This window comes from Narcine bancroftii, chromosome 6 (genome assembly GCF_036971445.1).
Source record: "Narcine bancroftii isolate sNarBan1 chromosome 6, sNarBan1.hap1, whole genome shotgun sequence".
NCBI lineage: Eukaryota > Metazoa > Chordata > Chondrichthyes > Torpediniformes > Narcinidae > Narcine > Narcine bancroftii.
This window is the reverse complement of record NC_091474.1, coordinates 150,642,017-150,658,694: the sequence shown is the minus strand read 5'-3', so window position 1 is coordinate 150,658,694 and position 16,678 is coordinate 150,642,017. Positions and strand designations below refer to the sequence as shown.

Sequence of the window (16,678 nt, the reverse complement as noted above, 5' to 3'; positions counted from 1 at the left end):
ATGCTTTGTGTGGTCTTGAATTAAAAAAAAAACCCCTCCCTCACCACCCTCAGGATCATAGAAGTACCAGTTTATATATTATTGCCATCATGGGAAAATGTATAATGGATCACTGCTATGAAACTGATTCTTACAGTTCTCATTCTGTTTTGCTGACCATTACGGTTAGAAAGATAAATTAAAAAAGTCACACAGGATATATGCCAGAATTTCCGATTTATGGCCTCACTGGAAGCTCATCACCAGAATTATTGAAACGGTAGCATCTCCAACATTAGATGGATAAATTATTTAAAATCCCCAAAGTCTCATATCATGTGTACTATAAAAAGTCTCAATCAATCAAATCAGTTTATTAGTCCATGAACCTTAAGGCTCTGACTAGGCAATGAATGAGTCCTCTGTGTTGGATAAACATCCAGACTGCAGGCTGCAGCATTTAACCAATTCACAGGGGACCCTATTTTTTTGGCCATGTACGCTTGTGGTCTCTAACGTGCATTGATATAATTATTTTGTTTGCAAAACTTGGATAAAATACAGGATAACTTTGAACAGCATCCAAAGATCACAGTGTTATTAAACTAAAATTACATGGAAAGGAGAGTTTCACTGGTTTGTGATCAGACATAAGATCAAGTACTTTCACATTCTTGCCACACCCACTCTGCACTGCAAAACCATTTCAGGAAAAGCAATCCAATGTGGCTATTGTAAAATTGTGAACATGAGGGTTCATAACACTAAAAACTGAATGTCAAAAAGACCATAATGGAACTTCCACCAGCCGCTGTGATATCTGCTAAGTTCATATAAATATGTTTACTACAGCAAGATGTTCAACAAGATTTTTTTAAATACAACCATCATTTTATGACAATTAGAATTGATTTGATACTTTAATTTTTTTTTACACACAGGAACATAATTGTTGGACAGAATTCTGAGCTGGTATAAAAAATTGGAAACTAGAGTAGGGCATTCACACTGTTCCCTTTCTGACATTATTCATATTCTATAATTCCTTTGTATTCATCTCTGCCTTGAATTTACTCAGGGACTGAGTTTAACTGGGTTTCAAATTCAAAAGACTGACAAGAAACTGAATGATATTTCTTCATGTCTTTGCTCTGAATGATTGACCCATTATTTTGAGACTTCAATGCTCAGGTGAAAATAAGAGGAGCTTAAAATGCAGAAAGTTCCTTAGCTCTGCTGATAAAACTGTTGCAAGTTTCTATGATGTTGATATGTTTGTGAAATGGAATACGGCATGAGGAATTTTCCAAATATTTCTGATCTTCCTTCTTCTAATGACCTTTTACTTCATCCCACTTACACATGGACAAGTGACGGTGTAAGACTTGCTGTCTTAGTTCTTCACTGGCCTGGGTTCAATCCAAACCTGCCTGCAAGGAGTTTACACATTCTTCCTGTGATGCCGTGGATTTCCTTTGGGTGCTTCAGTTTCCTCCCATACGCGAAAAGATGCACAGATTAATCAGTAAAAGACCACTGTAAGTTGACCCTCGGATATAGTTGAGTGGCAGAATCTGGTGGATGATTAGAAAATGGAGAAATAAAATGGAATCAATGAAGGATTAGAGTATACAGATGATTGACAGTTGGCATGGAACTAATGCACCTGTTTCGGTGCTGTATGACTCCATGATAAGCCAAAATGTAGTATGGAAGACTTGGTATACCAACATTTTGTCCCAGATAATTCAATTAATATGTATTGTTGCAAGTGCCATATGGCATATCACCCATGAGCAATAATTGTTCCTTTAGTACCATCACTCTTTCAAGGATCTCATCATGTGACTAACTGCTAAGGAGTGTTCCAACAGATATTGATGTAGGAGGTTAAGTCATCTAAAAGTAAGAGTGCTTTCTGATATTCAGTGAATAAAGTCAGTTTAGAGAACTGATGATTTGCTGTATTGCAGAATTGGAATGATGGTCAAAAAGAGAAGCAAGTCCAATTAAAATATCATAAGGATCATATTCCTTCTGCTCAAATCTTGGTTATTTCCAGCCACACCTACAATCAAGTTCAAGTTCATTATCATCTGTCCATATAATGCAACCTGATGAAACTGCATTTCTCTGACCTCAGTGCCTACACATATGCACCCAACACACAACAGATAATAATCAACAGTGCATAATGATTCATAAAGATATAATTTAAAATACATATATAAATAATTTGGGATGATTTGCTCGGTTACCAGATACTGTTCATCAATCTCACAGCCTGAGGGTAGAAGTTCTTTCCCAGCCTGACAGTCCTGATTTTGATACTCCCATACCTCCTTCTTGATGGCAGTGGGTCAAAGATACTCTCTGCTGGATGGAAAGGGTCCTCATTAATTTTCTGAGCCCCATTTAAGCAATGTTCCTGGTAAATATCATCAATAGAGTAAAGGAAACCTAACCTCCTCTTCCATAAATACTGAAAATGTCCTGTAATATAAAGATACATTGTACTTCTTACAATGTCTCCAACCATTCAAAAAAAGTCATTTGTCACTTAAGCATTAAATAATCAACTTGAAATCAAACCATGAATCGACTTCACACCTCTTCACTCACCAGAAGTGTGAAGCATAAATTGAGTTAGCACTTTTACATCTGGGTCAGATGGTTGTGGTTATGACATGGATTCCTTAAGACAGGTAAAAAAAAATGTTGGCTGACATGTCATTACCAAACTGAGAGAGTGATCCATGCACCCTGCTAATTAAAATTAAAAGAAAAACATAGATGCTGGAATTCAGGAATAAATACAGGAAAAAAAATGAAATGTTGCTTGTCTGTTGAGGATTTCCAGTGTTTTCTGTTTTTTTTTCTGTCCTGTCAGATGAACACAGCTGATTCGATGGAAGATTAAGAATTCATGCATGGTGGGTCAGCAAGAAATTAGCTCTAATTTATCAGGACTGAATCAGATGATTTTTGCTGGAGATTGTTAAGTGTAAATTGACTGTCACACTCCCTACACCACACCAATGGCTGCCTTTCAAAAGTAGTTCATTGGTAGACTGTCACATATAATTCTCTTTATTTGAGATGCAAAAAAATATGTAAAATAATAATGAATATCTTTGTTAAAATTGGCAATTCATTAGTGATCTAAGTATTTTGCATTTCTTTTCCTTTCCCTTTTTAAAATATTTTTTATTGGTTTTATACATAAAAATACCCAAACCAGTACATAGTTCATGAGGAATGCAAAACATAAGAAATTACACAATTCAACATATTACATTGCATCCATAATAACAAAGCAAAAGTAAATATAATATGCAAGGAAATGATTTGCTCCATGATCAATTTCTCAAAGCACCTCATGATGGAAGACATCAGGGCTACCATCTGGTTGTGCTTGAGGCAGGTTACCTTGGTCTATTTTGGCACTGATACAATGGATGTCCTATTGAAACAGGCAGGGATCGCAGACGATGGCTTCTCGAGGTTGAAAATAGCTGCAAAAATGTCAGCCTGTTGGACCACACAGGTTTTAATGATGCATCCAGGTACACCATCTGGACTGGATGTTTTCTGAAGATTCACCCTTTTGAAGGTTCTTTGAAAATGACTGCAAGTACAAGAGTTGCCAGGGGCTTCATGGGCTTATAAAGCGTGTATCATGGTTTTTCCTGTTGAAGTGAGTGTAGAAGGCATTTAGCTTGTCTGGATGAGATGTTTCCTAATTATTAATGCTACTCCATTTTGCCTGATAGGAATTTTTGCCACAGGTGCTGACCATCTGTCTGCCTCTTCAGCTTAGTCTAGAATTGTCTTTTTGTATTGGTGGAATTTATTGATGGTATAATTTATTAACAACTCCAATGGCTTTGTAGCAAGTTGTTATCATATGGGTGAAGGAAAATAATATAGTTCTAATAATTCCCAGATTCTTAAAATGCTCAATCTCTTGATACAATTACAAAGAAGGAATATGAGATGGTGTTCAAGTTTATGTTTGACCTCACTCTGGCAATGAATAAAAATATAATATGCTTGAGGAACAACACATTATATTCTTCCTGGTAGCACAGAACCCAATGGCATGAGCACGGGGTTCTCCATGATTAAGTAACGTCTGCCTTAACTGATCCCACTGTTTCCATCTGTCCTTTACTCGCTCCCATTCTTATTTTTCTGTCTCATCTCTCTGCCCATCCCCCCAGTGGTCTCCTCCCTAACCTGACTCTCCACCTCTCATTTGTCCAGTATCCTCCCACCTCTTGACTCCTCCCCCTTTCCCCCCTTTTAATGCTTATTTCCCCTTTCCACTTCAGTCTTGACAAAGGGTCCCAACCAGAAACGTTGACTGACCATTTTTCTCCATAAATCCTGCCTGATCCATTGAGCCCCTCCAGCTTTTCTTTGCTTAATAAATAGTTCTGTCAATGACACTTGTTTAAAATAGAATTCTCTCTCTGAAATAACTAAATTAACCAATTCATTTGTTTTTTTCATGGAGCCAGTTCGCACACAATTGGCTACATTCAGCAAAGTAATTGACTGACGTAAAATGAGGTCCAAAGACTCTTTGAGAACATTGTTGAATTTTTCACCATTGACACGCACTGCTGGGAACGAGGAGGATTGTATCGTCCTGTTTCGTGTACCTGCACAAAAAACAGTGCTTGTTCAAGTTAGAATGGGAAAGTAATGAAGAGAATTTTGAAAATCAAGAACCACAAATGCTACACCATCTCTGCATCTGTAGTGTGTGGATGATCATGTGACCTCTCCAGTGAGCCTATGATTGGAAGTGACCTTAAGGGTTCAATCATCAACCTAAGTGGCTGATGTGTGATTGGATCTTGCAGCTGTTGTATGATTGGTCCTCTGGGTGTCAATCAATTGTTACATCTGCCCACAGGTGAAGCTGACAAGTGATTGGTCTGAGCAAGTCAACTGATCAGGCCCTGCCTTGAAAAGCCATGCATGGCACCTTATTAGGACTTTTATGCTGCTTCCTTGAGACTAGTACTGAAGTTCAGGCTGCTGGCCACATCTGGGAATTGGAGGGCTGAAGGCAATGGTCCTGACTCTGATCTTGAGCTGTGGTCATTGCTGGAATTCAGGTTCGTTTGACATACTTATTTGTTGTAATTAATTTACTGTTCATTAGTGTGCTGTGTTTGTGGGTGGATGGGCATTGTGTATTTAACCCTTGCATTTCTAATTGGGAGTTCAGAAATGCTTAGCAGTAATTTACTTGCATCTGATCTGTAGTTATTTGTGTATTATTCTGGGTTTGTGTGTGTGTTCCATTTTGTGAATTCCCACTATTGGTTGATAATATGTGTCTGGCCTTGATTCTTTTTGAACCTATTCTGAACACAACAGCACCTCTGTCACCTGTGTACAAGGAATCATTGAGCTCTGATTGGTCTCATAGGCCATCTTCAAATATGTTGCATTGCTGAAGACTAGATGTCTGGTCTTAGTCCAGAATGAGTTACAAATATTCATGTGTCTTTGGACATCTAATTCATTCAATATGGAAAGCTTTGGGGATCATCTACAATGATGTAATAAGATTTTATCTGCATGATCAATTTGCTCTCTATTGTTGCAATAACCTGGATTGCAGATGATCTGAGGAATTATTATCCACTCAATCCCTTAGTCTGTTGTCTAAGATTTTGATCATCCCTATACTTTTTATTATCCAATAGTTAAGAAAGCACAGCAACATCTCTACTTAAAATACTAATCACGTTCAGCATGCCCCTTTGTCCCTCGATATCTGCTGGAGGTGAACCCTCAAGGCTATGCTTACTGGATGTATCATAACTAGACATGGGACCTGCTCTGTTCAAGTACAGTGCAAGTCGGGATGTAACACAGATTTCCCTCCCCTCCATTTACATTTCCCGATGTCTAGAGAAAATAGGCAACACACTTGAGAGACACATCACATCCCAAACACTCTCCTTTTTCTTATTTCCATGGGGGAGAAGAATTAAGATTGCAAAACCTGCACCAAGAGGCTTAAAGACAGTTTCTTCCCTGCAGCTATCAGGCTCCTCATAACAGTGTTCTCATACTGACCTTGGTGTTAATTGATCTTCCCTTTCATTGAAGAGGAAAGAGAGTGGAATACTGGATTTCCTATTAAGGAATGAAACAGGACAGATGTAGGGGAACATTTTGAGTCCAGTAATCATAATGCCATTAGTTTCAAGTTAATTATGAAGAAGGATGGGTCTTGTTCTCGGGTTGAGATTCTAAACTGGAGAAAGGGCAATTTTGAGGAAACATGGAAGGATCTAGAATGCGTCAATTGGGATAAGTTGTTTTCTGCCAAGGATATGCGAGAAGGTGGATGTCCTTCAAAGGTGGACTTTTTGAGAGTACAGCATTTGTATATTTAAATTTTAAAAAATCAGGATTAAAGACAAAATTAACAGGCATAGGGACCTTGGTTTTCAAGGGATATTGGCATTCCGGTTCAGAAGAAGAGAGAGAGATAGGCAAAGTGGAGCAAATTAAGTGCTTGAAGAGCAAAAAAAATCAAGAAAGTCTTCAGGAAGACTGAAATAGGACATGAGGTTCCTTTGGCAGATTATGTGAAAGAAAATCCAAAGGATTTCTACAGTTATATTAAGAGCAAATGGATAATTAGGGACAAAATTGGTCCCCTTGAAGATCAGAGTGGTTGGCTATGTATGGAGCCAAACAAAAAGATGTTTTTGCATTAGTATTTACTCAGAAAACTGGATCAGATTCAGTGGGAAGTAAGGAAAACAAGCAGTGATGTCATGGAACTGATACAGATTAAAGAGGAGGAGGTGCTTGATGTATCAAAACAAATAAGAGTGGATAAATCCTCAGGGCCTAACAAGATATTTCCTCAGCTTGAGGGAGGCTAGGGTAGAAATTGCTGGGGCTCTGGCAGAAAAATTAAATATGTTCTGAGCCATGGGTGTGGTGCCAGAGGATTGGAGGATAGCTCATGTTGTTCTGTTGTTTATAAAAACTTGAAAAGGGGGACCACTATTTTTTTCAGAAACTGTTTGACTTGAAAATTTTTAAATAAAATATATTAAAAAAAAAAGGCTTGAAAAGTAACCCTGGAAATTATAGGCCAGTGTGCCTGATGTTAGAAATAGGTAAATTATTGGAAGGTGTTTTAAGAGATTGGATGTACAAGTATTTGCATAGCCAGGAACTGATGAGCAGTAGTGGATTAACTACCACCTGGGTCTTAGGCTGAGCTTTAGTAAGGCCCTGCAGGTTTGGTGTAATTGGGGGGGGGGGGGGGTGGCATTCGTGGGCCATGCCCTCCCAAATGAGTTATTGTGCCTCCCCAACATCCCGCAGCACAAGCATCACCAAAACAACTACACATTTTATGTTTTTGATTCCTGTCTCAAATTTAATGACTTCATCAATGCAAATGATGTTTCAAATTCAAATTGCTTCATTAATTCAACCACAGTGTATTGCAATTCCAGATTTAAAATTTAGAAATGTCATGTGTTTGCTTTGCGATGTTTTTAAAAACTTTGTAGTTACACAATATTATAACCTGTACCACAGGATCGCATAGTAACTGATCACGCTGGTAAGCAGCAACAGCACGTCGTCAAGTCACATCTAATTGAAAAGATAGGTTCTTCCATTCTCACACTGATTGGAATTGGGACATTTAGTTTTGCCTCATATAACGTGCGGCCTCTGTTCAATCTGTTCGACATTAATTTTAATAGGTGATTTTGCTACCTTCGTATACTGACAGGAAATTTCTTTTAGAATTGGCAACTACAACTTCAACAATAGGTATTTTTTCCACACAATAATGCACATCTCCATGGAGGTTATCACCTATGGTTAGATTAAATGTTCACTCAACAATTATGACAGCATCATTAATATATCCTGTATTTCTTCAGTCTTTAAAGGTTCTGTTAATTTATTTTGTTCTTCTATTTGTAGATGTGGTAGTTCAATATTAGATAAAAATTTGTCAATTTTTGTCAGTTTTTTCCTATATTTTTAGTTTGGTGTAATTTATAGAATTTTAAAAAATTTTCATTAATCTCCATATGTGATCTGTTTATCATCCTTTCTTGTTGCTAGAATGGTTCTTTTAGCTTGTTCTGTTTTAAGTTGCCAGGGCAATATTTTGTGAGTTTTCTCTCCCAGTTCATAATATTTTTGATTTGTTTTCATTATATTTTTCTCTACTTGATGTTTGTAGTGTTTATTTTAATTTTTTCTCTACCAATTCTCTTTTTCTCTGTATCTTCTCTTTTTGCTAATTCCTATTCTATAATTGTTATCTTTTTTCCAATTGTTCTTCTTTCCGATTATGCTCCTTTTTAATTTTAGTCGTATAGCTAATTATTTGTCCTCTAATAGAAGCCTTCATTGCATCCCATAAAATGAATTTATCTTTTACTGACTTCATATTTATCTCAAAGTATATTTTAATTTGTGGTTCAATATATTCTTTGAAAACCTGTCTTTTTAACAGTGTAGGGTTTAGTCTCCATCTATATGTCCTTGGTGGGACATCCTCTAATTTGATTGTTAATAAAAAGGGGGAGTGATCTGATGATCTTGCTTTATATTCCGTCTTTTTAAACTCTCCCTTGGATCTGTGCCAACAACAAAAACATGCCTATTCTTGAGTAGGTCTTGTGTCTATTCGAGTAGTATGAATATTCTCTCTCTTTTGGGTGTTGCTTCCTCCAAATATAAATTAGTTTCATATCCTGCATTGCTTTTAATGTAAATTCAGTTACTTTATTCTTATTGTTAATTGTCTTCCCAGTTTTGTCTATCATTGGGTCCAGGTTGAAGTTGAAATCCCCTCCTAGCAAGATATGTCCTGGTGTATCTGTTATCTTTAGGAAGATGTTTTCCATAAATTCCTGATTTTCTTTGTTAGGTGCATAGATATTTAGTAATTTCCAAAATTCTGAATAAATCTGACAATTTGTCATTATGTATCTGCTTGCTTGATCTGTTATTATTTCCTTTATATTGATTGGCAAATTTTTGTTAATTAATATTGTTACTCCCCTGGATTTTGAATTGTATGATGATGCCACTATGTGGCCTCCCCAATTTCTCTTCAATTTACTATGTTCTATCTCAGATAAGTGTGTTTCTTGCACAAATGCAATGTTGATTTTCTCTTTTTTAAGTGATGTCAGTAACCTTTTCCTTTTAATTTCATTGTGTATTCCGTTAATACTTAGTCATGAAATTTAATGTACCCATCTTGTACCTTTTTCAATTCGTTCTCGTCTCCTCAACTCTTCCATTTCTTTTTTAATATTATTTTTGCACATTTCAATATATGATGATACGATTTAAAAAAAAAACAAATTATCCTAGAAACCCCTACTCAAATTAACACAAAATATTCCTATCCAAAATGACAATAATTCCCTCCTGTGTTGGGTTGTTTTTGACTCCTTGCCAGACAACCACAACTCCCTATCTATCTGGGTTGCGGTAATAACTGCAAGTGTTACAGATTTGCAGTAGCAGTTCTTCTTCCCTCCCCAGCCCCCACCTGAGAAACACTATACATTTTCCAAAAATATAACAAAGCTCTTTTTCCCTCCTTTTTTCTTATCTTTTCTCCCTTATCTTTTCAAACTAAAATTTTGTATTTACATTTATTATCTTTACAACTTGTATTGTTTTGGTAGTATTTTTAGTACTTCTTGTTTCATTGTGTGTTTGGCAATTGTTCTGCAAAGTGTTGGGCATATTTCGGGTCTGAGAACAGTCAATTTCTTTCCCCAGGAATGAGTACTTTTAATACTGCTGGATGTTGTAGTATAACATTATAGCCTTTTTTTCATTTTGTATTTAGTCTTGTAGTTCTTCTGCTTCCAAGACTTGTGGGATCCATCTTTTTATGAATCGCTTTGTCTGACCCTTCTACGCCTTCTTACACGTCTACTATTTTTATATTGTTTCGTTTGCTATAATTCTCCAACACATCAATTTTTTGAATTAACAGATCTTGTATTTCTTTAATTTCTTTATCTCTATCTTTTAGCCTTTCTTTTAGTTCATTAATTTCATTGTCTGGCTTTCTTCCACTTCATCTGTTCTCTTTCCTATATCTGTTATGGCCAGCTCCAGTTTTTGCATTCTATCTTCTGCTTTTTCCATTTTTATTGTGTTAAATTCTGTTGTTAAAATGTCTTTTCATGTCTTCATTTGTTCATTGAAATATTGTCTATTAACTGTTTATCTTTTTTACATTTATCTTTTCCGTGTAAGTCTTAATCTTTTCTCTTTCTAACTCCTCTTGTCTTCTGTTCATCTCTTCTTGCCATGATGTCATCTGTCCGACTCTTTCTGTCCTTTCAATTTTGTCCCATTGCTGTATATTAATGAAGCTACCATACAATAAAACACCAGGTGAAGATGGATTCCCTATTCTCTCTATTTTATAAAGTTTTTAGGGATCTATTAATCCCTCCCCTCCTAGAACTAATGAATCAGGTAAAAGAGACCCAAAACTTACCAGAATCATGTAAAACAGCAATAATCACAGTAATTCTGAAAGAGGGAAAAGACACACTGTTGCCAATGTTATACAGACCAATATCATTATTGAATACAGATTATAAATTAATAGCAAAATTACTAGCAAACAAGCTGAATGACTGTGTACCAAAACTAGTAAGGCAACATCAACTGGATTTTTAAAAAAAAAAGATAGGCAGCTGATAATGGTTGAAAAAAAAAGATAGGCAGCTGATAATGTTTGTAAACTTATCAATTTAATTCATGCAGCACAAATAAATAAAACACCAACGGTAGCTGTTACATTAGTTACAGAAATTTAAACTACTGGAAAAAAATTATTAACTGGATTAGAGCATTATATAATGGACCATTAGCGAATGTAGTAATTAATGGATATGTATCAGATCACTTTAAATTAAGCAGGTCAACAAGACCAGGATGCCCATTATCCACTTCACTGTTCGTTTTGGTTATTAAACCACTGGCGGAGTTGATAAGGAAGGAAACTTTGATAAAAGGAATAAAAATAAAAGAGAAAGAATATAAAATCAGCTTATTTGCAGATGACATCATAGTATATTTAACGGAACCAGATAGGTCAGTAAAAATACTACATACAAAACTGGAAAAGTATGGAGAGATATCAGGGAATAAGATTAACACCAATAAAAGCGAAATGATGGCAATGAACAAAGTTGATTATTCTGAATTCAAAAAAGAAACCCCTTTTAAATGGCAATCATAGGTAATACTTTACCTTGGTATCAGAATAGATAACAACCTAAAACATTTATACAAATTAAACTATGAACCATTAATTTAAAAAATACCAGAAGATTTAGAGTTGGAAAGAACTATTGTTAACTTTAATAGGAAGAGTAAACTGTATTAAGATGAATGTGTTTGCACAAGTGCAATATCTATTCCAAATGTTACCAATTCCCCTGACAGAAATTTTTTTTGCAAAACTGAAGAAAATAGTAAAGAAATTTTTATGGAAAGGTAAAAAATCAAGAATAGCGCTAGAAAAATTAACATAGAGTAAAAAAACAAGTTGGGTTACAGCTACCACCCTTCAAAAATTACTACAGGGCAGTCCAGTTAAGGTACTTATCAGATTTTTATCAGAGAGGAGAAAAACCGAACTGGGCTAAGATAGAATTAGACAAATTGAGAGAAAATATCCCGGAACATGTACTTTATAAATGGGATGAAAAATGGTGCAATACAACAATTCACCAGGTTTACATCCCTTACTTAAATTATGGAAAAGAATACACCTACACCTTGAAGAAAAAAAGATAAATTATCATATATCAAAAATGTGATTGACACAAAACCCATTAATCCCCTTTACAATAGATAATTTATTTTTCAAGGAATGGGATAGAAAAGGAATCAAGAAAATAGAAGATTGCTTTTTGGGAAATAATTTAATAACATTTGAGCAATTAAAAGATAAATATGGAATAACACAAGGTACAATGTTTACATATTACCAAATAAAAACTTATCTAAAAATAAACTGGAAATGGTTTGAGATTATCAGAAAGTAGCAACTATGAATATTTAATCACAGACACTGATAATTTAAAAATTTATTATCAACATGTACATCAAATTGCAATTTAAGGAAGAGGATGAAACAAAGTATAAAATGAAACAAAGTTGGGAAAAAGATTTAAACTCAGATAAAGAACAAAACATGGGAGGAGTTACGTATAGGAACAATGAGGAATACGATAAATACTAGATTATGTATGATACAATATAACTGGCTACATAGATTATATATTACTCTTTAGAAATTAAAAGAGTGGTACCCAACAGCATCGGATCGATGCATTCACTGTAAACAAGAGACTGGATCAACAATTTGGACATGCTCAAAAGTGAAAACTTTCTGGGAAGATTAAAACCTAATATTAAACAAAATCACAAAAAATAATATACCAAAAGATCCAAAAAATATAAGGCAAAAATTTAGAACTAAAATTAGTCAAAGCCCAAATAAGATTTATTACGATAGCCCTAGCAGTAGCAATAAAATGTATTATGACAACCTGGAAAATGGAAACAGGCCTTAAAATACAACAGTGGTATACAGAAATTAACAAGTCTATTCCATTAGAAAAAATTGCAAACAATCTGAAAGATAAATATACATTATTCAAATAAAATTGGCAACTATATATAAAATGTCAGAGAATGGCAACCACAAACCTCCATCTCTTAAAATGACATGATTATGAGCACAATAAGATTTAAAGTGGACGATACAACTTCATTTTTTCTTATTTCTTTGATTTATGTGTTTTATTATTTATTGGTTTTTGAAGGGGGAGAGGGATGAAGGGGGGGGGGGAGAGGAAATGTCCCTGTATATATTAGTGATGATCATTTGTGAATGTTATTGATATGATTCATAGTGCAAGAAATAAAAATTAAAAAAAATACAATTATGAAAGTATCTAGCAAAAAATTGACACTCTCTGCCCCATTATTACTTCAATTAGAACACACGAATAATTAGAAGAAAATTGCATATTTTATTGAAAGTCCATTGGATTTAGAGTTCACTGAAGTCCACGCTAATTTGTATGAATATTGCCAATTTAGACTTTTTTTTGGTCAAAATTGAATTCAATCAGTGTTCACTTTGTTTTTTTAAGTTTTTTATTTTCAACACTGAATCATGTCAACCAAAATATGTACAAATATTTTTCAATAAATTTACACAGTGCACTTTTCTCCCTTTTTTCCCCCTCCTTTCCCTCCCTCCCCTCTACCCACCCCCCCAAAAACCCATTAGTATTCAACATATACAATAAAATAAAACCATAAAACAATGCCTTCACATAATGGAAAATAAACAAGAAAAATGCGTTGTCTATTTATTATACACTGAATCTAGTCGTTTTGTCTTATTTTCATTTTGGGGGATGAAGCCCTCGGCATGCTCTCTCTGATATGTTCCATGTATGGTTCCCAAATTTGTTCAAACATTGTGACTTTATTTTTAAAATTCTGTTATTTTTTTTTCCAATGGAATACATTTATTCATTTCCATGTACCATTGCTGTATACTCATGCTCTCTTCCATTTTCCAAGTTGACATTATACATTTTTTTGCTACTACTAAGGCTATCATAATGAATTTTTTTTGTGCTTTGTCCAATTTAAGGCCTAATTCTTTACTAATTATGTTATTTAAAAGAAATATCTCTGGTTTTTGGTATGCTATTTTTAATAATTTAGTATCTGATTTAGTTCTTACCAAAACTTCATGTCCAAGTTCCATGTAATGTTGTTCCCATTTCCTTCCCACAGCGAAAACATCTATCTGATAATGTTGAGTCCCATTTAAAATAATATTTGAGGAGTAATATATACCCTGTGTAACCAATTATACTGTATAATATGTAACCTTGTGTTTATTGTATTCTTCATAGTTCCAGAACATAACTTTTCCCATACTTCATTTTTTATCTTTATGTTTAAATCCTTTTCCCACTTCAGCTTGGGTTTATAGTTTATTTCATCATTCTCCCTACCTTGCAGCTTAATGTACATGTTCATTATAAATCTTTTAATTATCATTGTGTCTGTAATCACATCTCAAGTTGTTTCCTAATTTATCCTTTAAATGAACTTTCAATTGATAATATGCAAACATTGCACCATGAGTTATTCCATATTTGTACTTCAACTGTTCAAACGTTAATAAATTATTTCCCAAAAAACAATTTTCTATTCTTTTGATTGCTTTTCTCTCCCATTCTCTAAAGGAAAAGTTCTCTATTGTAAAAGGAATTAGCGGATTTTGCATCAATAATAATTTTGGTATTTGGTAATTCATTTTTTTTTCTTTTGAAGTGGGTCTTCTTCCATGTATTAAGTAAAAGATGCAATACTGGTGAATTTTTGTATTGCACCAGTTTATCATCCCACTTATAAAGTATATGCTCTGGTACCTTCTCACCTATTTTATCTAGTTCTATCTTAGTCCAGTCTGGTTTTTCCCTTGTCTGGTAAAAATCTGTTAAATACCTTAATTGGGCGGCTCTCTAATAATTTCTAAAATTTGGTAACTGCAAATCACCTTGATTATACCTCTCTGTTAATTGATCCCTTGGTTTCTTTCCTTTCCACAAGAATTTCCTTATTGTTCTCTTTAGTTCATTAAAAAAAATTCTGTTAAGGAAATTGGTAATATTTGAAATAAGTGTTGTATCCTTGAGATATTTGTCTATATGATGCTGGTGTTAATGGATCCTTCCCCATCTTTGGTATTACTGTAATTAATATTGCTGTCTTGTATGAATCTGGCAAGTTTTGTGTTTCTTATACCTGGTTCATTACTTCCAAGAGAGGAGGAATTAACAACTCTTTAAATGTTTTATAAAATTCTATTGGAAATCCATCCTCTCCTGGTGTTTTATTGTTCGGCAGCTTTTTAAATACATCTTGTACTTCCTCTATTTCAAATGATTTTATTAGTTTGTTTTGTTCCTCTTCTTGCAATTTCGGCAGTTCAATTTTAGCTAAAAATTCCTCTATTTTGTCATCTTTTACCTCATTCTCAGTTTGGTATAATTGTTCATAAAATTCCTTAAAATTTTCATTAATCTCTGTTGGGTTATATGTAATTTGTTTGTCCTTTTTCCTTGATGCCTTGTTCTGTTTTAAGTTGCCAGGCTAATATTTTGTTTTATTTCTCCCAGTTCATCATACTTTTGCTTTGTTTTCATTATGTTCTTCTCCACCTTGTACGTTTGTAATGTTTTGTATTTTATTTTTTGTCCACCAATTCTCTCCTTTTTGTTATATCATCCCTTTTTACTAATTCCTTTTCTGTACTTACTATCTCTCTTTCCAACTGCTGTGTTTCCCGATTGTAATCCTCTTTCATCTTAGTCACATAACTTATTAACTGCCCTCTAATGAAGGCTTTCATTGTGCCCCATAATATAAATTTATCTTTCACTGATCCTGTTTATTTCAAAATGTATTTTAATTTGGCATTCAATAAATTCCCTAAATTCCTGTCTTTTAAGTAGCATGGAGTTTAACCTCCATCTGTATGTTCTTGGTGGGATGCCCTCTAGTTCTATTGCTAATAATAGGGGTGAATGATGTGATACTAGTCTAGTGTTATACTCAGTTTTCCTAACTCTCCCTTACATATGGGCTGACAATAAAAACGTATCAATTCTTGAGTAAGTTTTGTGCCTACTCGAATAATATGAATATTTCTTCTCTCTTGGGTGCTGCCTCCTCCATATATCCACAAGTTTAATTTCCTGCATTGATTTTACCATAAATTTGGTTACTTTATTCTTACTACTTTTGTCCAGTTTTATCCAACATTGGGTCCAAATTAAGGTTAAAATTTCCTCCTATCAATACATTTCCTTGTGTTTTTTCAATCTTCAAAAAAAATATCCTGCATAAAATTTTGATCCTCCTCGTTAGGCACATACATATTGAGCAAATTCCAAAATTCTGAGTATATCTGACATTTTATCATTACATACCTCCCTGCTGGATCTAATATTTCCTCCTATTTTAATTGGTACAATTTTGTTAAATAGTATGGCTACACCTCTACCTTTTGAATTATAAGATGCTGCCACTATGTTTCCTACCCAATCTCTCTTTAATTTATGTTCTGGTTCAGTTAGATGTTTCCTGCACAAATGCTATATCTATTTTTTCCTCCTTCAATAAATTTAGTAGCCTCTTCCTTTTAATTTGGTTATGTATTCCATTAATGTTTATAGTCAAATGGTTGCTTTGTTACAGTCAAAGATTGCTTTGTTTTCAACATCTAACACCTTAAACTTAATTTATGAGGAGGCCAACAGGGAACACCACATCAATAATCCATTACCCATTTCAGAGAGTACATTTGTATGGCACTTTTGTTTGCATGCGCAGAGAGGAGCCAGGACATGTTTGAGTCCTTGGCCCATGTATTAAGGGTAGATTTAATCTTATTTATTTCAAAGAAGCACCATACATGAAGACCAAATCAGATCAAACAATTATGTTAACATTAGTTTTCCAGTACTCCCACCCTTGTACAACTGTATTTGAATAGAAAATAAATTTCCTGAAGAGTATGAGTTGTTTATACTTACTG

General features: G+C 34.4%; 1 long non-coding RNA gene across 5 annotated transcripts in view; it reads left to right on the top strand.

Moving 5' to 3' along the window:
* LOC138736591 (uncharacterized) overlaps window positions 1–16,678 on the top strand; it is a 206,642-nt gene that overhangs the window by 19,024 nt on the left and 170,940 nt on the right. The window contains exon 1 of one of the 5 annotated variants that reach the window (XR_011340416.1): window positions 4,880–5,108. The exons of 1 other annotated variant lie outside the window; for it this stretch is intronic. This is a non-coding gene — a long non-coding RNA (uncharacterized lncRNA). Of the gene's footprint in view, window positions 1–4,879; window positions 5,109–16,678 lie in introns of those variants that run through there. 3 more of the 5 variants (XR_011340417.1, XR_011340418.1, XR_011340419.1) reach the window with 3 other exon arrangements.